Source organism: Ictidomys tridecemlineatus, chromosome 4 (genome assembly GCF_052094955.1).
Source record: "Ictidomys tridecemlineatus isolate mIctTri1 chromosome 4, mIctTri1.hap1, whole genome shotgun sequence".
Taxonomy (NCBI): Eukaryota; Metazoa; Chordata; class Mammalia; order Rodentia; family Sciuridae; genus Ictidomys; species Ictidomys tridecemlineatus.
The window spans coordinates 159,684,112-159,709,438 of NC_135480.1; the positions used below are offsets into that span (position 1 = coordinate 159,684,112).

At 37.2% G+C, this 25,327-nt stretch overlaps 1 protein-coding gene across 3 annotated transcripts in view; it reads left to right on the forward strand.

Annotated features, from left to right (window-relative positions):
* The window catches only part of Adamtsl1 (ADAMTS like 1), an 876,927-nt gene that overhangs the window by 4,296 nt on the left and 847,304 nt on the right, over nt 1-25,327 (forward strand). The window lies entirely within an intron of this gene.

Sequence of the window (25,327 nt, forward strand, 5' to 3'; positions counted from 1 at the left end):
TCACTTTCTGTGTTTTCTATTCTCTGTTGTCAGCTGTGGTCTGAAAATATTAAATGGAAAGTTCAAGAAATCATTTATAAGTTTTAAATAACTTATGATTGTATTGCTAACTGTTCCATATCATTGTTGTTTTTGTTAATTTTTTACTCTGCCTCATCTATAAATCAAAGTTTCCCATAGAAATATATGAATAAGAAAAACCATTGGTATTACCTGAGATTTTAAGCATTCTCTGAGTGTCTCAGAGAATATTCCCTGAGGATAAAGGAAGGCCACTCTATCATTTTACGTTCTTAGAAAAGCTCATGAGACTTAGAATTCTTCTTATCTTTGCCAACCCCTGGCATGTGTGGTGCTTTATTTTAGCCATACCTGTAGTAATAGTTTATTCTGTGTTTTAATTTGCAATTCACTAAGTATTAATGATGTTGAACATTTTTTCATGGGTTTTATTTATTTCATGGGTTTATTTGCATATATATTCATTATCACTTAATGGTGGATAAATGTTCTGAGAAATGAGTCATTGCATGATTTTTGCCATTTTTTGAACCTGATAGAGTGTACTTACATAAACTATGACTATTCTGATGTCACTAAGTGATAAAATCTTATGGGACCACCATCATATAAGCAGTCCATTATCTACTGAAATGTCAATATGCATATTATGCATGACAGTACTCTTTGGAAAAATTTCTATTCAAATATTGGTTCTTTATTGAATTGTTAGTTTTTTATTATTGAGTTTGGAGAATTCTTGATGTATTCTGGCTATGTCTTTGAAGAAATGCATGATTTGAAAAAATTTTTCTCAGTCTGTGGTGTGTCTTTTCCTTTAATAGCATCTTCTGATGAAGTTTTTAATTTTGATGAAATTGGACTTATCAAATCATTTCTTGGTGTATTGTGATTTTGCTCATTTCTAAGAAACATTTGATCTACTCAAGGATCACAGAAACATTTTTCCTAAAAGTTTCTAGTTTTTGGTTTTACATTTAATCTACATATCATATTGAGTTCATTTGTATGCATGGGCCACAGTTCAGTTTTCACATAATTTGAAATTCGATTGTTCTAGCATAATTTTTTGTAGAGATTACCCTTTCTCCACTATGCTGTCTATATACATACCTTCATTAAAATCAGTTGTCTATTCATGAGGGGTCTATTTTTGGGTTTTCCATTGTACTTGAATGAACTCTTTGTCTATTGCTATGCCAGTAGCATGCTCTCTTGTGTACTGGAGTTTTATAAAAGGTCATTAACTCAGGAATGTGATCCTTCCAACTTTGTCCTTCATTTTCATATCATAGATTTGGTTATTTTATATGAATTTTATAATCGGTTTGGTAGTTTAAAAACATGCAGGGATTTATTTGGGAGTATTTTAATTTATAGATTTATTTTGAGAAAATTGGCCTCTTGACAATACTAAGTTATATGATCCATGGATATGGTATATCTCTTTATTTGTTTAGGTCCTTTAAGCCATATCAGATTGTTTCAGTATGTAGTCTTACACATTTTTGTCAGCTTTATTAATAAATATTTCTTTTGTTTTTCTTTTTGTGCTCCTTTATTATCTAATTTAATATTATTAGAGTATGTAGTTATGTTGTCTGACTCATTTCTGCTACTGGTTCTTTCTTTTGTTCTTTCTTTTTTTTCCTGACTAATCTGGAAAATTTTCAATTTTATCAAGCCTTCTTAAAGAACCACTTTTGATTTCATGAATTTTTCTTTGTTGTTCTTGCTTTCTATTTCCTTGCTTATATTTTCATTTCCTCTTTTATATTATTTTTTTCTGATACTATTTTGAGTTTTATTTGGTCTTATTTTTTTAGTTTCTTAAGGCATATGCTGAGATCATAGCTATAAGACCTTTTTAGTTTTTTGATATAGCTTTTTAATGATTTAAATGTTATTAAATTCTTATTTAGTCATATGCCATAAATTTTGATGTATCAGTTTTATTCAGATCAAAATATTTGTTATTTCACTTTGATTTCTTACTTGACCAGTGGGTATTCAGAAGTATATTGTTTTGTTTCTAAACAATACAGGATTTCCCAGATATCTTTATGTTATTGATTTTTTAATTTAATTCCAATCTGGTCAGAGAATACATGTTATGGAACTTGAATTTTTAAAAATTTGTTGACACTTGTTTTATGGCATAGAGTATGTTCACTCTTAGTAAATACACTCATATGTGTGTTTGAAAAGAACTAGATTTTCTACGGATTTGTGTCTTCTACTTTTTTCCTGGCTGTTGTTTGGTGGAATAGTCTATAAATATCGATTAAGTCCTGTTGATAGCATTGTTCAAATCATCTGTACACTTACTGATTTTCTTTATACTTATTATATTGAATACTGAGAGAAGAGTATCAAAATCATCATCTATGTGGATTTTTCTATTTCTCTTTAATATTTATTTTTTAGTTTTTGGCGGACACAACATCTTTATTTGTATATGGTGCTGAGGATCGAACCCAGTGCTGCACACATGCCAGGCGAGCGCGCTACCGCTTGAGCCACATCCCCAGCCCCTACTTATCATATTTTTTTCAGGGAGTTAACAATTGCCTTGGTAGAAAGAAAATTCTTAATTTATGTAATTGTCACTCTTTTCCTCTAATGCTACATAGACCTATCATAATATTACGAATACCTTTTTCAGGTGCCAAGGCACAGTACAATCCTATTTGTTCCTTTGCTGGGGTTTCTCCTTCTACAGTCTTGGGCTGTCTTCCTATCTGATTGCTTTCTAAAGAGTTGCCCACTTAGCTGTCATACCAAGACTTCCCTCTACTGTTTTTATTCTGTCAAATTTCCTATTACAGATTCCACAACCATAAAGTATGAGTATGGAAGTAAAATTTTTAATTAGTTTTGTGTCTAAAAAAATTATTCTGCTCTCACTTGTTTCTTACTTTGCATGGTTTATAGTCCTATGTTGAAAATAATTTTCTTCCTGTATCTACTCTCCACCATACCACCCAAGTTTTGAAGGCATTACTATATCTCTTTGAGCATCCAATGACATTTCTAATCTAGATCCTGTGTTGTTAGTCTGATTTAAAAAAAATATATTTCTAGAATTGTTACTTTATATCTGGTGCTCTAAATGGGGGTTGGTACAATTTTTCTGTAAAAGGCAATGTTGTATGTATTTTAGGCTTTGTGGGCCATACTGTGTCCCAGCTACTCAACTCTGCTGTTGTACATGAAAATAACCATAGACAATATGTAAATGAATGATTATATAAATGGAATAAGGCTCTGCTCCAATAAACTATTTACAAAAATAGGTGATAGGCAAGATTTGGCTTACGAGCCATAATTTGCTGAGTGCTATGTTGAAGTTTCATGATATTGTGGCTTGGTGTGGTTTATTTAAATTCATTGTGCTAGGTTATCTGTGGGCTTTCAATAGATCTATCTCCTTCAGTTTGAGGAATATCTGCTTTCATATGTCTTTGATAATTTATTCCCAATATCTTATATGTCTTCTTTATATGAAATGCCTATTAGTTATGGGTTTCCTATATCAAAAATCTATCTTTAAAAACATTTTCTCTTATTTTTATTTCCTTATTGTTATGGTTTTATTTACAAGATTTTTCTCAGTTTTATTTTCTAACAATCTTCATAGATTTTCAACCAGTATTCCTTTTTGTAGATAAACTCTCTTCTTCCCTCCCTATCTACAACACCAGGTGTCTCCAAGTTGGAAGTCTTCTTTCTTGAAGTTTTACAGGCCAAATTGTCTTGCTTCTCATCATTGTCTTTCTCTGGAGGCACAATTCTGTTCAGCCAGTTACATCCTCCACGAGTTTTCCATATTCCAAGAATTTATTGGCATCTTTTGTCTGCTGTTGTCTCCTTTCCAGTTCTCTTGTCATATTTATTTATTTACTGTTATTTTAAAAGACATTTCTGAAAGAATGGAGAAAATATGGTGTTCAATCTGCCATGTTAGACTAGAAGTTAGCACTATGTATTCTCTTTCATAATTCCATTTTCTCATCCTTACCCGTTTCCAAATCCCATTAAAAATCATTTTGGTTATGATACATACTTTTCCAAGACTGATGCTTTTCAATTCTCAGTGTGAGACTTTGCCCAATATTATAAAGAAGACACTGAACTGGAGTTCTAGAGGTCTGGGAACTGGTTCTGGGTATACTGACCCTCTCTGCAACTAAGAGACTCGGGATTTTATTGAGGGAATGGAATCATTGCTTACCTTCTGGGTTTCAAACACAATAATACATACTTTCTTCATTTTCATTTTTGTGTTTTAGTTTTCATATCTTCAGTAACTGTTTCCATCTTATTTCATGCTGTTTTAAGTAAAACAGAGTCTAACCTATTTGCTGATAGATGCAGCACAGTAATATTTTGTTTTACAAATTTTGGTGTTCATATTTGGAAACAGTTTTATGAGGGAACATGGAGTTAACATGATGTAAAGATCTGGCCTTGAAATATCATCTATTGTATTAAAATTTATTCTCTAAGGTGTGATTGATATTCAGACTTTTTTGTAGTAGAGAATAGAGATGAGGTAAAATGAATGAGGAAATAGTTCTGAATAGATATTAATTCCATATCAGTTTTAATATTTTGTTTTGTACTAGGATGATCTCTAAGTAGAGAATTGTGCATTTTGGGGGATGATGGGGTGGGTGGGACAGAAGCAACATTTCTTTTCTACCCCATTCATGACATGGGACTGCATAGCTGGAAGAAGGCTTAGTGATTCTTTAATCTTGTGGTTCACAAAGTTCAGCATGTGCAAGTCAGTTTGGGGAATATCTGCTTTCATTTTTCTTTGATAATTTCCTTCTCAATATTTTATCTGCCATATTATATACTTCCAGAGGTCACCAAGCATAGAGATATCTGACTAAGTGCTTAGAAACTTTCAATGCAGATTCCTGAGCCTCACACTCAGAGATTCTGATTTACATGAGTAGGATGGGCCTAAGAATCTGCATTTGTTACAGGTACTGCCCTCAGATACCCAGAGTTGGACTAAAGACCACTTTTGGGGACACACTGATCTGACCTCTCTTACTTACAGATGAGAGAAATAAGGTCCTAGGCAGTTGAGTGACTTGTCCCAGTTTGGTGGGAGTGGACCACGTGTCTCATAACTCTGTTCAATGATTTTTCCCAGTAGAGCACACACTATTATTTTAGTGTCTCGTTACATCATGAACTAAAGATATGAACCACCAGCTTAAAGTGTCTTTATTTGTAGTAACCTCAGTTTTTTATAAATGGTTTTCAGATGTTTGGGAATAGCTTCAGCTCATAGTCACTCTGCAGCTGAGGAATGGTCAGGAAAAAGGGAGAGGAAAGCCCTCCACCCTCTCCCGCCCACAAAACCTGCTGGAGACTGGCTTCTGTGTACTTTCTGTTCTAGCCATCATGCCCCTAGAAGATTAACAGATCCTTAGTTAGAAAACTGTCCAAAGCATCCAGGAATCTGACACTTGATGAAATGAAGAGTACATGCTGCTGAACACCTTCCCTTTCCAAGTGCGATGTAGCAACTGCTGCTACATTCTTGGAGGGAGAAAGGAAATGTTTCATGTGCCTATTATTTAGGATGTTCTCCCCATCTCAACCACAAACAAGCCAAACAAAATACACGCATACATTCTACACTGAGTCATGCATAGCATGTGATGTCAACCTACATATGGAAAGAAACGAAATTTTCTGTACTGTTAATAGTCATTGTTATAATCTTGTGCATTTCATGAAGAATGATCATTGTGAATTTTCTTTCAGAAGTCTGTTGCAGAGAAAATGGCTGTTATTAAAGAATGCCTTTTTACTGATACATGCTGAAATTCGATTTCTCATGTTCTAACACTCCTTCTAAAACTCTATATAAGGACGGGAGAGATTATGTGCAACCAATGATTGCGAATCATGGTGGCTTAACACCACAAAGGGTTATTTCCCCATTTGGCCACAGCTCCGGTGCAAATTGTTGGGTACTTGGTCCACTGTGTGCCCACAGTAATCCCTGCTGACAGTAGCTCCATCTCTACCTCCACACCCGTGGCCTCCAGGGCAGGAAAAGGAGGAGTCTAAAGGAGTCTAAACAAATACTTTCACTCTAAGGCCATGGACATTGCTTCTGCTCACATGTTATTGGCCAAATTCAATTCAAGAGGGTGCTAAGTATAATGTTATCTTGAACCTAGAATGTTCACTTTGTGGCTCTGGTTTCAACCTCATTAGCTTTTCCAAATATTGAGACTTCCAAGATGTGGTCTAGATATTTAGGTTTTCTGACTGTGCATACTTGTGAACAGAAATTCTTTGACATGACTGTGAAACCACCTAAAATTATCTTTGACTTTATCATTTAAATTTTTTAAAATTTTTTTATCATTGTAAGACATAAGCTTTACCATCTTAACAATTTTTGAATACACAGTTCATCCCTATTAAGTACTTCATTGTACAACTGTCACTACTCGCCCCTCCAAAATGAACTTTTTTCATCTTGCAGAATTGAAACTATACCCACTAAAAAACAACTCCTATCTTCTCTTCTCCAGCCCCCAGTGATAATCACCATTCTAATTTCTCTGCCTACGAACCTGACTATAGTACGAGGTACTTCATAGAAATAGAATAATCCAGTATTTGTCATTTTTTTATGACTGGTTTATTTTGTTTAGCATGGTATTCACAAGTTTCGTGGGTGTTATAGTATTTATCACAGTCTTCTTCTTTTGGGGGGCTAAATAGTGTTTCTTTGCATAAATACACACACAACATTTTGTTTATCCATTCATTCATTGTTGGACATTTGAGTTCCTTCTGCCTTTTGGCTATTATTATAAACACTGGAATTCCACTTTGAGATCTCTCTCTCTCTCTCTCTCTCTCTCTCTCTCTCTCTCTCTGTGTGTGTGTGTGTGTGTGTGTGTGTGTGTGTATACACACACACACATAAATAAGTTGTCCAAAATCATGTTTATATATATATATATGTATATATATATAAATTTTAAGAAGATTGATGTTATATATATAACGAGAGAGTACATATAATATATTCATATATTTGTATATATATAATATATATTTATACATTTTATAAAAGAGAAACAACACCTGTCTCTGCAGACCTTTTTACTGGGGGCGGGGAAGTCTAAGAAATAATTTTCACTCAAATGTGGATCTAATAGGCTTTCTTCAGCAATCGTCTGCCAATGGTTAAAATAAAGGCTGAATAATATTTCACCCAGTTCCTATGCATTTAACCAAATCAACAGGTCAAAGGATTCTTTTGTTTAGTCTTGTATATAATCTGCAAGATAGGGGACAATATGTAGCTAAGACATTAGTTTTCCTCTAAAGATCCAAAAATGTGACAAAAAGAAATTACATTATATTCTTTTTGTGCATCTGAATCATACTGTGTGAAGGGGTGTCAAATATGAATCAGTATAAAATGAAGTCATGTAAACTAATTGCATGCATGGCATGATGTAGAATCTTGGGAAGAGTGCTAAGGGAAAAGGCAGAAGACCACAATCCAAACTCTGCTTGCTGATTGCATGACTTTGGACAATTACATAGATTTTTGAGTTTTTTTTAATCTATAGAATGAAGTTCTTGTAATTACATGTTCTAGTGTGCCAATGCCAATTAACCACAAAGTTCTAAAATGATAAAAATCAAAGGTTTTCAACTATTTTAATATAAAAAAACTCTTTTTAAAATTGATCTTTAATTGCCATAGTAATTGTATCTATTAATGGGGTATGGTGTGACATTTCAATGCATATATATATATATATATATATATATATATATATATACATATATATATACATATACACACACGCACACACACACACACACATACATATAATATGTAATGATCAGATCAGGGTAATTGGCATGTCCGTAACCTCAGACATATATCATTTCTTTGTGTAGAGAATATTTAAAAGCCTCTCTTGCTTGCTGCTTTGAAATATTCAGTTTTTATCAACCATAGTTGACCTACTATGCTGTAAAACATTAGAAGCTACACCTCCTAACCAATGGCATCCTGGTATGCCTTAACAATCCTTTCTCTATCCCCCTCTTCCTCACCTCTTTTGATCAACCTTTTAGATTCCACATAAGAAAATGACATATTTGTCTTTCTGTGGCTGATTTATTTCACTTAGTCCATTGTCTCACGGATTCATCCATGTTGCTGCAAATGACAGAATTTTATTATTTTTTATTTCATTGTGTATATATTCACCACATGGACACCTAGGTTGATTTCTTATTTAGACATTGGGAACAGTGCTGCAATAAACATGGAGGTACAGATGTCTCTCTGACATAATTGATTTCAATTTCTTTGGCTCTTTACCCAGCAGTGGGGTTGCTAGATCACATGGTAGTTATATTTCTAGTGTTTTGAGAAACTCCAGACTGTTTTCCATAAGGACTTTACTAATTTACATCCCAACAATAATGTGTGACAGTTCTCCTTTCTCTGTATCCTCACCAGAATTTGTATTTCTTTTTCTTTTCAAAAATAGCCATTCTAACTGGGCTGAGATGATATTTCACTGTGGTATCTCATTTTGATTTATATTTTGTATTTATCTGATAATAAATGATGCTGAAAAACTTTATTATATTTGTTGGACATTTGTATATCATCTCTTGAGAAATGTATATTTAGATCATTCACCTATTTATAATCTGATATTTTTTTCTGGAGTTGCTTGAGTCCCTTAAGTATTATGAAAATTAATTCCTTCTTAGATGGATCGTTCACAAATATTTCCTCCCATTCTGTAGATTGTCTCTTTATTGATTATTTCCATTGTTACATGAATTTTTTTAGTTTTATATAGTTACATTTATGAATTTTTGCTTTCTTCTCTGTGTTCTGGGGGTCATATTCAAAGCCTCTTTGCCTAGACTAATGTCCTGAAGTCTTGTCACTATATTTTCTTCCAGTTGTCTCGGACTTTTAGTTCTTATATTCAAGTCTTGGATTTGTTTTTAGTTGATTTTTGCATAGTGAGAGATTGGGGTCTCGTTTTCTTCTGCATGTAGATACCCAGTATTCCCAGGATCATTCATGATACCTAGTATTCCCAGGATCATTCATCTCAGAGATTTTCCTTTCCCCCAACGTATGTATGTTCTTGCTATCTTTGTCAAACATCAGTTGACAGTAAATATATGAATTTATTTCTGGTTGTCTCTTCAATTCATTGGTCTCTGTGTCTGTTTTTGTGCTTTTACCTGCTTTGGTGGCTACTATTCCTTTGTAGTATACGTTGAAATCGGGTGTTTCAATGCCTCCAGATTTCTTCTTTCTGCTCAGAGTTGCTTTTGCTCTTCAGGGTCTCTTGTAGTTCCATACACATTTTCAGAGTGTTTTTCCTAGCTCTGTGAGGAATACCTTTGGTATTTTGGTAGGAATTGGATTTAATCTGAAGATCACTTTGGGTAGTACAAAATTTTAATAATATTCTTCCAATTCATGAACAGGGAATGTTGTTACCCCTTTTTGTATGTCCTCTTCAATTGATTTCATCAGAATTTTATTTTTATTGCAGAGTTCACTAACTTTCTGATCTTCTTTTTTCTTTTTTGAATGCCTTTCATTTTTTTCTCTTATTTCATTGCTCTAAGACTTTCAATCTAAATAAAGTAGATATCTTCATTTTTTTTCCTGATCTTAGAGAAAAGGAAAGGAAAATCTTTTCCCCATTCAGTATAATGTAGGCTGTAGGTTTGTAGTTTTTGCTCTATTGCATTGAGGTATATTCCTTTTATACCTAATTCGTGCATGTTGAACCATCCTTGTATCTTTAGGATAAATCACCCTTGATTATGGTGTATAACCTTTTATGTGCTCTTGATTTGATTTTGTTGAGAACTTTTACATCTATGTTTGTCAGGGATGTTGGTCTATAGTGCTCTTATTGAGCCCTTGTCTGGTTTTGGTATGCTGGACTGGTAGAATGAGCAGGGAAGGGTTCTCCCCCTTTCAGTACTTTGTAATAGTTTTAAAAGTTTGATGGAATTTAGCAGTGAAGCTATCTGATTTTGAACATTTCTTCATATGGAGACTTTTTATTACTAATTCAGTCTCATTATTTGTTATTGGTCTGTTTAGGTTTTTGCCCCCCTGCTTCTACTTTGATAAGTTATAATGAGTCCAGAAATCCATCCATTTCTTCTAGGTTTTTCAGTTTTTTTGGTATACAGGAATTCATGATAGTCCTTAATGAGCCTTGGTCTTCTGAAGTACCAGTTGTACCGTCTTCTTTTTGTCTCTGATTTTATTTACTTGGATTCCCCGACCCCTACCCACTTCTTGGTTAGTCTAGCTGAAAGTTTGTCAGTTTTGTTTATCTTTTCCAAAAACTAACTTTTAATTTCATGAATCTTTTCTAATTTTTTTTGTCTTTGTTTTGCTTAATTTGTGTCTGCTTTTTGTTATTCTACTTTAAGTTTTCTTTTCTTTTTGAATTCTTTGAGTCAGATCATTTGGTTGTTCATTTGAAATTTTTCTCTTTTTTGATGTAAGCATTTATTGCTAAAACATTCCCTCTAAGTCCTGCTTTTGCTGTATCTCATAAGATTTAGTATTTAGTATTTTCATTTTCATTTATTTCAAAAAATTTTGTTTCCATTTTAATTTCTTCATTAATCCATTGATCATTCAAGAGTATTGTTTAATTTCAACATACAGTTGTAATTTCTTAAGCTTTGCTTGTTAATTTCTATTGTTTCACAGTGGTCAAAAAAGATCTATGCTAGGATTTTGACTGTTTTACATTTTTTGAGACTTTTTTGTAGCCTTACATATAGTCTATGTTCCATATGCTGTTGAAAAGAATGTATATTCTGTAGCTGTTAAATGAAATATTCTGTAACTTTTTGATTAATTTGGTCTATAGTATGGTTTAATTTTAACGTTTTTGTGTTGATTTTTTTTTTCTGTGAATGATTTGTCCATTGATGAAAGTTGGGTGTTGAAGTCCCCAACTATTACTGCATTAGAGTCTAGGCTTCATTTTGATCTAATAATTTTGCTTTACCTAATATAATTCAGTGCTCTTGTGTTGGGTGCATATATATTTACAACTGTCATTTCCTCTTTTTGAATTGATCTGTGTGTTTATGTGTGTGTGTATGTTTAGACAGGTTCTCTGTTGTCAGGTTGACCTTGAATAGTAGCTGGTACTGAAGACATGTACTACTTCTCTTGGACTGATTTCTTTATAATTATATGAGATCTTATTTTTCTCTATTTACAGTTTTTAACTGAAAGTATTTTATCAGACAAGAGTATAGCTACTCCTGATATACTCCTTCTATTCCTAACTTCATTACTTTTGAGTTCCAATTTGTATGGTATGTCTTTCCTTCTTTTTCACTCTGTGGTGAAATGGTTTCTTGTAGGTAGCATATTGTTGGGTCTAGTTCTTTTTTACCCTTTATTCAGTTAATGTATATATTTTAATGTGGGAATGTAATATGTTTACATTCAAGATTATTATTAATTAGTAAATACATACTCCCATCATTCTGTTAAATTTTTTCTGGTTATTTTATATATCTGTTGATCCTTTCTTCCTCTCTTAATGATTATCTTTGTGATCTGGGTGGTTTTCTGTATTGACAGAATTCGACTCTTTTTTGTGCATCTGCTCTACTGTTGAATTGTACTATTTTATGTTGTCATCCTTTCCATTTTAATGTAGTAACCTTAATGATTTGTTATAGGCCCAGTCTGGTTGTGATGAAATCCATTTTTCTTGTATTGAAAAATCTTTATATCCCCTTTATTTCTGAAAGACAGCTTTAGATATTCTTGATTGGTATTGTTTTTTCTTTTGGACTTTGAATATACCATTTCATTCTGTCTTGGCCTCTAGATTTCAGCTGAGACGTCTACTATGGGAATTCCCTTATAAGTGATTTGATGCTTTTCTCTTACTATTTTGTAGAATTCTCTCTTGTTCTTATACATCAGAGGGTTTGTACTATGCCTGGGAGGAGCATTTCTTTTGTTTGACTTTATTGAGGATCCTTTGAGATTACTGAACCTGAAGGTGCATATCTTTTCCCAAGATTTGAAAAGTTTTCAGCAATTATTTCATTGAATAGGTTTTCTGTGACTTTTCTCTCCTTCTGTCATGTTCATAATGTGACTGCTTGCTTACTAGTGTCCCATGAATCTCAAAGACTTTCTTTGTTCTTTGAAATGTTTCTTTTAATTTTTTTTATCTACTTAGTTTCAAGAAATCTGTCTCCAGAATCAGAAACTTCTCATTTTCCCTGATCATTTCTGCTATTGTGGATCTTTATTCTTTATTTTATTTATTGAGTTCTTTAATAGCAAGTTTTTTAAAAAAATTCTTTAATCTCTTTGCTGAATTTCTTATTTCTAAAATGAATTGTCTTCTTAAGTTCAATTCTTATATGTCATTGAGTGTCCTTTAAATCATTCCTTTGAATTCTTTGTAGGAAATCCACTGATTTCCTTTTCTTTAGGTTTCTTGCTAGAGTATACTGTGTTCTTTTGGAGGCATTGTGTTCCTTTCTCTTCTCATGCTTCTGTGTACCTACGTTGGTATTTGTGCATCTAGTGTATCAATTTGCCTCTACCAATTTTACAGGGTGATTTTCAAAGGAAAGACTTCCTGTTGACAATCTGTCCTAGGATATTGTTTGGATGTGCTACATTTGCTTTGGTTTCAGGTGGATGCTTTAGTGTCCATGGAGCTTCTTTAGCTGTAATCAGGGTTCTGGTGTCTTAGTGACTTAGGCTGCGGGGATTGTTGGGTTGCACTACCAGCTGGGATGCAGCTACCTTAGGTGTTTTCATCTCGGGATGCAGTACACCTACACCTGGATTTAGCTATGGGTTGTGTGGGTGTCAGTTTCCACAGGTTGTGTGAAGGTAGGACCTCCTTGTGGGCCCAGGAGGATGTGGCATAGCATGACTGGTTGGCATGGTATCTGGCAATATCTGAGGGATATGTGGGTGATTTGTGGGGCCTCTGGGGGACGAACTGCTTAGGGAGGTCTACCCAGCTTGAAGGTAGGTAGGCAGGACCAACCCTTTGCTTCTTAGTGCCTCCATAGTCTCAGCCTCTGAGAATGGTGCTTCTTTGCTTCTTAGGGCCACAGGAGGATGCCCTGAGGACTTGGACATCTGAGCCACTCAGGAAAGGCTGGAGGCAGCTACCTGGCTATATTATAGGACTCCAAGTGGGTGAGACCTCAGGATACTATAACATGAAGCTGTGTCTGGGTTGAAAGGGCACAATGTAAATTGGGTTCTTTCTCTTCGGAAATGCAGCAGCGTGGTAACCCAGCAGCTGCCCAGTGTGGGCTCAGGGCCTGTAAGTCCAGCAGTGAATGCCTCCGGAAACTGGGGTGTGAGTAGGTATTGTTGAGGGCCTCCTGTTTTCACCTTCCCCACTGAACAAAGTGCCTCTTGGGTTAGGGTTGGTCTTGAGAGATGGAATGGTCAATGCTATATGCTTAGCTCCTTTCTATATGAGGCCATCATGCATCTTTGTGCTCCACAATGTCCCTCTTTGGTCCCCAGGGCATTCTAATGCTCTTTCTCAAAAGTCCAGTGCCATAGCTGTTGCTTTTTTTTTTTCTGTTCTGGTTCTTTGTTATGGAAAGAATCACTTCAGGCACCTCCAGTCAGCTATTTTGCCTGGTTAACTCACAAAATCTTTTTTGACACGGAAAAATATGAATAATTCCTATTTGATGGTTTTTCTGTGAAATTAACATTGCATTGTGGCACTTGGCTGCTTCGACTCTTCAGTGACTTCCTGCTGCCTTTAGACCATTATTTCTCAGCCTTGTTTTCTCGTTATCACTTTAATAAGGAGACTTTTTAGTTATTTTCTGCTTGTCTATTCCCATCCTCATGAGATTTTAATGCCATAAATGTATCACCTATTTGTTTACAGTGGCCCTTTGGGGGCCACAAATGATTGTATTATGTAAGATCTACCTTCTCCCACTCCTAAGAGCCAATGTTTCATTTCCTTGGTGGCATTATTGCCCCAGTGAGAATGCATACCTCAGAATAGAATTGATAGTCCTCACTGTGGTCCTCGAAGTCTGGCCCCCTTCCCCCAGCTCTCCACCTCCCCTTTTACTTCCTCCCTTCTCTCCTCCTTGGTCTCCTTGCTCATGCTCACATATCCAGCTTAATGATGCCTTTTTTTTCCGTTTGAGTTCTTCAAGGTCACCAACACTGTTCATACTTCAAGGACTTGGCACAATCTGCTGTCTGCCTGGAGGGTCCTGTCCTTTATTTTTGATGAATTAATGTATGCTCATTGGTGGCCTATTGCTCAAATGTCACTTCCTAGAAAATCGTCCCTCATCTCTCCTAACCCAGTTTGGATTAGGTCACTTCTGACATTTTGTCTCGCGATGCCCAGTTTCCTTCAAGCATTTGTAATTTTTAATGATACCCTTGTTTGTATTTTTTATTATATGTCTGTCATTCTGAATACATTGCAAAATTGAGGACAGGGATTGACTGACTCCTCACTCTGTCTGTGTCACATTTAGTTCAGGGCCTGTAATTGTTGAAAAAAGAAATCAAGTGTTTTTGAGAATACATACAGAGACAAAAACCGTCCTGAAACTGATATTACTTGTAAAATGAATGCATACGGTGTTAATCTCAACAGTACCTATGTTTATATTATTACTTAAGGAACCATTTTATGTTATGGGAGAAAAAAAAAAAACCCTTGAAGTTTTAAAGTTTTAAGAGAATTATTTATTTCTTATTCTCATAAAGCCTAATTGGCAAGACTCAAGCAGAGGTCATTAATGGATCTGGTTTATGGAGGCTTTGTCATCTTTAACACATAGCTTCCAAGGTCACCCAGGTGACTGTGTCTGAATGACAACTGGGGAAAGAGCAGGTTGAGAACGACATGGGGATAGTCTCAGAGAGGAATACGTTGCCTCTGCCCACATTCATTTATTGCGATCCTGAGCAGATTCAGAGGGGTCCAAATCCGTATCGTCCCAGAAGAACTCAGCAAGGGAGGCTGTAAACTCAGGGTTTCACACAAGCTGGTCTCTATGATGATATTCTAGAAGAGGTTCTACCTGCTTCATCATTTAAAAAAATATTTTTATTAGTTATTGATGGACCTTTATTTATTTGTTTGTTTGTAGTGCTGAGAATCGAACCCAGGGCCTTGCATGTGTGAGGTGGGCCCTCTACCCCTGAGCCACAACCCCAGCTCCCACTTCATCATTTTTAAAATTCTAAAGCGAGATGTGATGGAGTAGGAAGAGTGGGTTAGACATGCACTATACAGACCTAACTGAACAAAAGAACTTGTTGCCAAACAAAATTTAATCTTCTCAGGCTCTTCTTGTGTAGCTGTGTTCATGACTATGTACAGATTAGCATTTTGTGAGCTGAATGTAAGCCCAGGTGGGGTTCTGGTTGGGCTGCTGGCACCATTGTCCTTAATAAAATGGGGCCTTTTTACTAACAGACTATTTCTAGTTCCCAAATCACCTGATAAGTCCTAGTCTTTTGATGAATTACAAATAAAAACCAGTGTTCCATCTCTTGGAACTGTTAATAAAATAGTGTCTGTTTGTTGGAAGAAGAAAAAAAAAACACCTCTTGCATGTCTGGTTCATAATACAACAAGGCAATTGTAACTGATCTATGAAATCAAGATACTATACTTTTCTCTGAGCCAAAGCTTACCTGGCCACCCTTCAGGTTTGCCATTCTTTTCTATGCCAGGGGATGCGAGCAGAAATACGAGCCTGGAGGTTTCTTTTGTGCAGTTTGTGAGCCCCTGTCTCAAGTCTCTCAAATCCTTAGCTAAAGAAAGAAAGAATTCAGAGCTTGGTGGATTAGATGGGTGCTGTCAGCTGTAGTTTTTCTCTTTCCACTGTAGCTTTTGAGATAAAACTTTTTCTTTTCCTTTATATCATGCGGCTAACTCTATTCCTAGCTATCTCTTTTGGAAAGTTTTGGGGGGAAACTCACCTCTTTGGAGACAACCTCTTACCTCCAAATAGAGGTTGTATATTTTAAATTGGCAAATTGGATATTTCCAAGAAGTGTAAATATAGTCCACATCCTGCCTCTTTCAGCTTGTCATTTTGTTACTGAACCTGGATTTACAAGCTCATCCCAGGGAAAACACAGTGTCCAAGAGACAAATGTTGGGGAGAAAGAAAGGCTTTATTCAGTGGCTAAAGATTGGAGGAGAGAGAACTTTTGCTCACAAATCTGTTTCTTTGCTCCAGGGAGCCAAGGGGTTACAAAAATAGGTTAGGAGGAATGATGGAGAGGAATGGGCTAACAGAAGGGAAGAATATTCATTCATCTTTTCTGGGACTAGGTGGAGATCTTCCAGAAACTCAGTTGCTACCTCTTTTCACTCCTTTTATAGTCTTCTGTTTCTGGTTAGGGTGGCTGGTAGTTGTCTTTAGCCTTAAAGAGGGGTAGAAAGAGTAGGCAAGGCTAGGTCAAATGAACCCTATATTACAGTTTTGAACAAAACATTTCTCGAATGTTCAACAGGTGTATATGTAGAGCTGACCCAAAAGTTAAGGCACAAAGAAGTCAGACTATATGGAGACAGAGGTGCCAACCCTTTTCATCCCATTTCAGTCACCCATTGGACAAATTCCTCCTAGATCTCGGATTTGGGAATTCCCTCAGTTTTTCTGGCCCTCAGTGGAAGTTCAGCATAAACCTCTGTATTAATAGTACTACAGCATCAAGAAAGATGCCCGTGTGACTTCACCAAGCTATGTTGAGGTGATGCCAGTGAAAAGTCCATGTTTTCAGCAAAAGCCTCCTTCAGGTTCTTGAAGAGGAACCCGGGCAAATGTTGCACCCCACAGATCAGGGACATTATTACTAAAGCTAGTGGGGGGCTAATAATGTATTTCCTAGCTGTTGGAAAATTAATAAGCTTTAAATCAATTAAGAGCAAGTAAACGTGTATGCTCAGAAAAATGAGATATTATATCCCATCTGATTCAAATGTCTGATATGTAAGGTCATTGTACTTTCATGTGTAATTATTTTTTTTTTAAAGAGAGAGGAGAGAGAGACACACACACACACACAGAGAGAGAGAGAGAGAGAGAGAGAGAGAGAGAGAGAGAGAGAGAGAGAATTTTTTAAAAAATATTTATTTCTTTTAGTTATTGGCGGACACAACATCTTTGTATGTGGTGCTGAGGATCCAACCCGGGTCGCATGCATTCCAGGTGAGCTCGCTACCGCTTGAGCCACATCCCCAGCCCTGTCATGTGTAATTAATTAAAACAAATAAAAAAAGAGCAAGTAAAGCTAAAAGGATTCATTTAGATTTTTCCTCAGTAACAATTTGCTTTTCTCCTTTTGCATAAAGTGCAGTTTCAGATCAGTTTTCTGTTCTCTGTGCCTCTAATGAAGCTTAAAAGTGATTGACATTTATCAGAAAGTTATGGCAGCCATGACAAGCAGGTTGATGAGGTCACACTGGCATCTTTTTAATTGGGATTAGTACAGGGGTTTATGATAAAGTTCCATTGATGACCAGAGCTAGACAATGAGGGAACTTCTAAATCCAAAGATCTATAGCTTGGCAATTTCTTTACAGCATTGCTAGTGTGCAACAAGTTGGTGGATAATCATCTTTCCCTGTGTATCATGAAAAATTATCTTTGGAGCAAGACCTCAATATAGAGGTTGAATGGAGAGGGATCTGTGGGCTCCTGCTGTTTAGAGTATTTGAGGTACATTTTATTCATATCCAACTTTGAATGTCCCTGTGTTTGGCCACATGCCATTTCCTCCTGGACTTTGTTCTAGGTCTTTCCCTGAGTAGAAGATCACTGATTAGGTGGAATTTTGGATGCCTGTCAACCAACCATGAGCTCAGGCAGTTCTTCCCTGCAGCTGTACTGGAAGTGTTAAGATCCACACCTGCTGAGAGCAGGTCGCCACTGCAGGGCCACCTTCCCATCAGCTGCTCCAAAGAAGCTCAGGCATGGAACAGATAAAGCTGAATGTTAGCCATGTGGTTCCTTGAGGCTGTTTTTGAGAGACAATAACTAATGATTGAATTTAAACTAAGTGGTTTATGTTTTATGTGTCCTGCTTTTTTCTTAGAAGTCTTAGTGGTAAATTCTTTTTTTCTTTCTTTCTTTTTTTTTTCTTTGTTAAAAGGTAGAGTAGAATTTTTTATCCAAAATTTTAAAAGCTTCTCCTCTAGTGTCTTGGGTGATTTCTGAATCTGGAACCTTAGAAACAGTAACAGGAAGCACTTCCACTAAGTTTATTTCATTTCCAAGTCTTTTCTCTGTGTTGGGTGGGGAAAAATGTATTCCCTGTAGTGCAGGCTATCTTGGAAAATGTTTTCATTTTGAATGCAATGATCTAAGTAATCAGCTTATTATTCTCCATGTTGTTCCTTTTTGAAACAAATACAAGTAAGTTGCAAGCTCTTTGGAATTTCTTCAGGGGTTCACAACCTTGGTACCTCCTCTTCTACTGTGACCGGATGGACAGTCATTTACCCACATTTCAGAACACACTTCAAGGGATTTGACTTCTTATTTTATGGATTTGATCAAACACTTATGTTAGATGATTTTAACTTGATAATTAAACCTTTGAGGAAAGGACTGTACCCTATCCATCTTGGGTAAAAAGTGTCCAGGGTAGCACAGTGCATGTTAGATACTCCTTGATTAAGCCATTAAACTGTATGTGATTCCTACAGATGCTGTAAGGAATTACCACGAGCCAAGTGGCTTAAAACAACAACAACAACAACATCTTTCATAGTTCTGGCAGGTGAAAATCCAAAATCTGGGTGCTAGCAGATGCCATGCTCCTTCTCCAGGCCTGGGGGAGAATCCATTCCTTGCCCCTTCTAGCTTCTAGTAGCTTCCAGCATTCTTTAGTCTTCCTTGGCTCATGGCCATATGTGTTTCCTCAGGTTTGAATCCTGGTGACCAAGATACCTGAAGGAACAACTTGGAGGAGGGAAAGTTTATTTTGGCTTAGGGGTTCAGAGATTTAGTCCATGCTTGGCAGAATTCATTGCTCTGGACCCCCAGGCAAAGGCAGAATATCATGATGGAAGCAGCCAGGAAGCAAAGAGAGGGAAGGGGAATGCAGGGAAGATGAACCCTTCCAGGATATGCCCCTATTCACCCACTTCCTCCAGCCACCCCCCTGCCTATAGTTACCACCTGGTTGGTCCATTAGCACACCTCATATGGCGGGGGGCACCTCATATTGAAACCATTACACCACATCACTCTAATCAGTCTTTGTGTGTATTTCACCTTCTCTTCTATGAGTGTCATTTTCTTCCTCTCTTGTGATGGCATTTTAGGACTCACCTGGAAAACCCAAGAAAAAAGTATCATTTAAAAATCCTTAACTTAATTGCATCCACAAAGATACCTTTTCCAGATTGTAGAGTGTGACATATTCTGGGGAGCCATTGTCAGTCCACTCCACCCACTTGTGGTGGCCAGTCATTGGATCCTTGTCTCAAAGATTCTGGTTTCAGTGTATCTGTTGACGTCAAGTCATTTCAATATCCACGTCTGGTTCTTTATTCTCTCATGTTTACAATGTCATGTCATGGCTCTGATATTGGCAGTCTGTGTTGTTAATACGGTATTTTATAAGCTCTTTGGGACTGAGGGTGAGACATTATAATTATCACCACTGAAACTGCCGTCATCTCCTTGAAGTGCAACCTGGTTATCCATTTGCTCACATGAAAACCGTTGCAATTGATCCTGACTCCTATTTCTCCACACTCCACACCTGATTCACTAGCCATGCTCTGACTCCTCCATCTAGGTGCAAATGCAGGTCACTTCTTATATCTCCAATGTGAACTACTTTGTAAAAAATGACATGTTTTACCTGGATTATTGGAAAAGCGCTATCCAACTGGTCTCAGTGTCAGCTCTGCTCTACCTTCAGTCTCTTCTCAGTGCAGAATCCAGGTGATCCTGGTCACCTTGAGTGGAGTCATGTCACTCTTCTTCTTAATATCCCCAGTGCTTTTCTATCTCCCAGGTGGCTTTCTCCACCCCATCAATCAGTCCACTTCTGTTCTCTACTTTTCTCCTTGTCTCCCTTTTTCTTTTGCTACCAACACTGGCCTTTGTGATGTTCCTTGAAAATGGCAGGCATACTCCTACCTCAATGTAGTATTTAGGCCTTAAAACAAAGCAAAGCAAAAATGTCTTTATTTCTATTCCCCTGCTTTAGGGCAAAAGGTACATGTGTATGTGATTTTTTTTTTCGCCTTCCTAAGTACAATCTCCTTGCTATTTACTAAGTAAAACTGTTTCTATTTGAAGTGAGTTTATATATAAGACTCCCCGTGCCTTATCTCATTTTATAGACTTGTTATATCTCCTCTTTGCAACTCCACAAAGTAACTGAAGTCCTCATTTTCTTATGCCCTTTTAAAAATCATTGCCTCTCATTTCTTAGTTATTGTTCTTTGGTCTTCACCTGTTAGGGTGCACTGTAGATTCACTGGCACATTTGAGCTCAAAGAGTAAAGTTCCTTGTAACCTCAGTAGAAGGGGCTGTGGTATGACCTTGTTTCTCTCATGCAGGGCCTGGGAGGGAGAGATGCAGACTGAGTACAGCAACCACAGAATGGACAGTGCAACCTCAGACAAGCCTCATAACTCCTGTGAGCCTTTGCTGGCCATCTGAAAGGGAAGGGGGGGGGGTTTGAGAATTTGATCTCTGTGGCCCTTTCCAGCCCTCACAACCCATGAATGTGAGTAGCGACACTGCTCAGGCCATAAAGACCTGCTAGATTATATTGTGGTCTATCCCTTTTCTAACCTGCTCTTTGCCAGCTTTTATGTAAAAATTTTCCACCCAACAGGAACACCAGAGGCAAGAGGGTGCCTGCTGCCAAATATCTCCCCAAACTCACCATTGCTTGTACAAATGGGCTTGTGCCAGAATTTGGCCTGCTTTAGTCCCCTTCTACAAATAAACTTTAAAGTACTCCCTTGAAGAGTGAGAAGCCGCCAGTGGTACTGGCAGTGAGTTTTATAATTACTTTATGATGCTTTCCATGTGATTTTTGGTTGAAGGGCCGTGGGCTAGGGTTGGTTGGTTGGTTGGGGTTTCTCACGGACCAGGTTATCCGTCTGGCAGCACAGAATGCAGCATGTACTGGGAGAATCCCTCAATTCACCCCTCTGAGAGCTGCAGTATATAGTGCCCATTGTCTCTGAGTTCCTACTACTAATGGCCTGTCCTGTTGTCAAGTGTCACGAGCTATCTGTGGGCTGTGTGTGTGTGTGTGGCTGTTTCGCATAGTAGCCAAATAAAGGGGGAGGCCTGGCACTGCGAACTCCTTGTCAGGGATTGATCTCAGGATGCAGGTGAGCTTCTTCCTCTAATTCTGCCTAAGATCCCACACTGCACCTGAGATGGGTGTGACTTGCCAGGATGTCAATCAGTCTCCTGACCACAAGACATCACGAAGCAAGACTCCACCCTTGAAACCTTATCCCTGACTCTGATGTCCCTGCTATAAAATAAAGGAAACATGGGCTCATGTTCTCTTTTCCAATACGCTCTCCTTCCCGTGTGGAAGCAGAACCCTTAAGGTCGCAGAGGTGTCCTGCCCTCGATTTAAAAACGACTCTGTGTTGTGTGATTTTTTTGCCGCCTTCCTGAGATGGACCTCAGGCCACTTGGCTTAGACACATTGACTTGGGTCTTGAAAGCATTTTCTCTTAGATGATGCTTCAGGGATAACCACAGGATTGATGAGGGATAACTGCAGCAGGCAGCCGTTGCTGGGGGCCAGCTCTGTGTCTGCCTTCTCTCTCATCCTCACTCTGGCACTTCCAGAGGGGCTCCATCTCTTTGAGGAATGAGGAGAGCCATTAGCAAGCAGTAAGGAGCTGAGCTGAATTTGAACCCAGCCCTTTCTGCCTCCACAGCTCATGTTCTCTGTTTCTGCACACCGCCTCTTAATCTCAGCCAGTGCTGGTCTGGGGTCCCTTCAGGTTAATTTGATGATCATGAAGTTGGATCTTAATTCCATAACATTGTTTATAAGGAAAACGTAGATTTCTATTTTTAAACAAATTTATACACTTTAATACCATTAATCTTTAGTAGATAGAGGAGGACTTGGTGTATTTGCCATGTTCCATTTCTTGATAATTTCTCAGGAACCTTATAATAAAACCTAAGACCATTGAGATAAGTTGTGAATTGGCCTATTGTACATTGTTGGGCATCTCATGCTTCCTCATCTCTCTCTCACTTAAAAAGCAAAATACTCCCCCCACCCAGCAAAATGACACAACTTGAAATCAGGGAAAGAGGAAAACTCTAATGCTATCTTTCAAAGCACACATATCTTGAGGTTTTCATCAAAATTGTAGTGTTTTTATAATTCATGTCCATTTTATTGTGACACAGTACACCTGCTTATTTTTAAAAAGAGAAATAATGGAAGTATAGGGAGAGAGGAAAGTGATGTGGACACTCAATAACTCTTCTCTAGTGATATCCTGATGAGTTAAGCATAAATGAATCAGAAACAGATGATTTTTTTCCCCTTGAAATACACATGGGTTTAAAAACCAAGGGAAAATATGTTTGGAAAAAAATGTTCTTTGTTGAAGTCAAAATGTTTGAATTATAATTTAGGATTTTCATAGGTTCCAGCAAGTAGTTGTGTGCACTCATCTTTAATTTAGATGGGGTGTGTCCATGAGCTGAGTATTTCAACTATTCTGTGGAGCTGCTGTCAGGGAGGTGTAACAGTCCTGTAAAATGACATAAGGCACAAGGGCCTTATGTGCAAACTCGTTTCACATGGGTTCTTGGGTATTGAGTAACATGTTTCATGTAATTTGACTCTTGAAAATTTCATAAAGTTTTACCTCAATCTTTGTGCATGAAAGTGGAAACAGTTTCAAAGGAATCCCTCCAGGTGCAATGCTAGGCATCTTTGCTCTCTGTCCTTCTGCCAAGGGTGGGGTGTCATCTCCATGACCTTGTGCTTAGCTGATTCTCCTTCAGTGCTTCAGGTCTAACGGAAGCCCATATTCCCCACAGTTTGTCCCACCAGCTGCATGTGTTCCTGGGAATTTCAACTTCACTGTGGAGTGGCAAACTACAGAAAGGTGTCAGTCAGATATCAGGAAAGACCCCGGACTTAACTGTAGCTAAGCACCAGAAGAGATTCCCAGGCATCTTCCTTCCACGGCATCCTGCATTGTTTTCTAGGCTTATCTTGTCCTGGGATCTTTGAGGAACTGTGGGAATGTTTTGAGGCTCATTTTTATAAAAATCATGGAGATGTCAATACTGAGAATATCTAAAATATGTCCCATAATACTAGAGGTCAAATTATTGCCCTTCCCTGATATTCTGGAGAGGTCTCTTGCTACCATTGGAAGTTGAACATGGAGAAGACGTTTTTTTGTTTTTTTTTTTTCCCAAATTATTAAACAGTTTCTCTACCTAATGCCAGTGTCCCTGTGTTAGTCAGCTTTTCATTGCTGTGACAAAAATGCCTGACAAGAACAATTCAAAGGGGGAAAATTTATTTTGGCTCAAAGTTTCAGAAGTTCAGTCTATCCTTGGCTGACTCCATTGCTCTTCTAGGGAAAACATCATGGTGGAAGGGCACAGTGGAGGAGAGTTGCTCAGATCCCAGCAGTCAAGAAGCAGGGAGAGAGGAAAAGAGGAACGAGGGAAAATGTGTGTGTGACAGGGGGCAGGAGAGAGAGATAATGAATGAACCAACAAATGAACATGTTCAAGGAGGCCAGAGACTAAACATAATCCCCAAAGGCATTCCCCTAGTGACGTACTTCCTGCAGCAATACCCAGCCTACATACAATCACCACCCATTTAGTCCATTCAAAGTTTATTCCTTCAAAAGAACTAATCTACTGATAAGGGTACGGCTCTCACGATCTAATTATTTCACTGCTGAACATTTATGAATTAACACAGGAGCTTTTGGGGGGAACACCTCATGTCCAAACCATAACAGTCCCTGTTGAAAAATGATCCCTCCTTACATTAATCATCTCTGCACCCTGAACTCCTATCAAATCCTTTCAAATATCCATCACTTTCCATTTTTGTTTTATATGTGTGTCAATTTTTGGTACATTCTATATACAGCTTACTAAGTTAGTCACAGTAACTGCTTCCTTACTTTCAGTTTGTAGAATATTCTGTACCACCAAATTGTTTTATCTTTCTTATTTGGTTTCTTTCTTTTCACTGGCAAAGTATTATTTCTTTTAGTATAAACACAATGTCATTTAGCCTCACAAAACTTCCTTTAACCAGATGCCTTACTTTTTAGCTCTGATACACTATCCAATTTTTCAGCTGTTTTTTTTCTAACCAAACTAGTCTTATTTTCAGTCACCTCCTTTTCCTTTTTTTAATCCATGAATTGTATTTTATGCTACTTTAATGTCTGAAATACTGACTTTTTAAAAAGCCCCTTCTCTTCACAATATCAGATCTTAAATTATACTACAGAGCTGTAATAAAAACAGCATGGGCCAAAACAGACCAGAAGACCAATGGGACAGAACAGAAGGCACAGAGACAAACCCACATTAATTCAGTTATCTCATATTAGACAAAGGCATCATAAACAAACATTGGAGAATAGTGCTGGGAAAACTGGAAATACACATGTAGCAAAATGAAGTTAAATACCTCTCTCTCACCATGCACAAAACTCAACTCAAAGTGGATCAAGGACCTAGGCATTAGAACAGAGAATAAAAAATAGGCCCAATGCTCCATCATGTTGCCTTAGGAACTGAATTCCTCAACAAGATTCCTAAAGCACAAGAAGTAAAATCAAGAATCAATAAATGGGATGTTATCAAACTAAAATCTTCTTTACAGCAAAGGAAACAATGTGAAAGATGTGAAGAGAAAGCCTACAGAATGGGAGAAAATATTTACCACCTGTACTCAGAGCATTATCTCCAGGATATACAAAGAACTCAAAAACTTAATACCAAACAAACAAATAAACAAAAAAACAAATAACCCAATTAATAAATGGGCAAAAGAACTGAACAGGCACTTCACAGCAAAAAAAAAAAAATACAAATGGTCAACAAATATATGAAAAAAATGTTTAACTTCTTTACTAGTTACAGAAATGAAAATTAAAACAGCACTGAGATTCCATCTAACTACAGTCAGAATGGCAATTA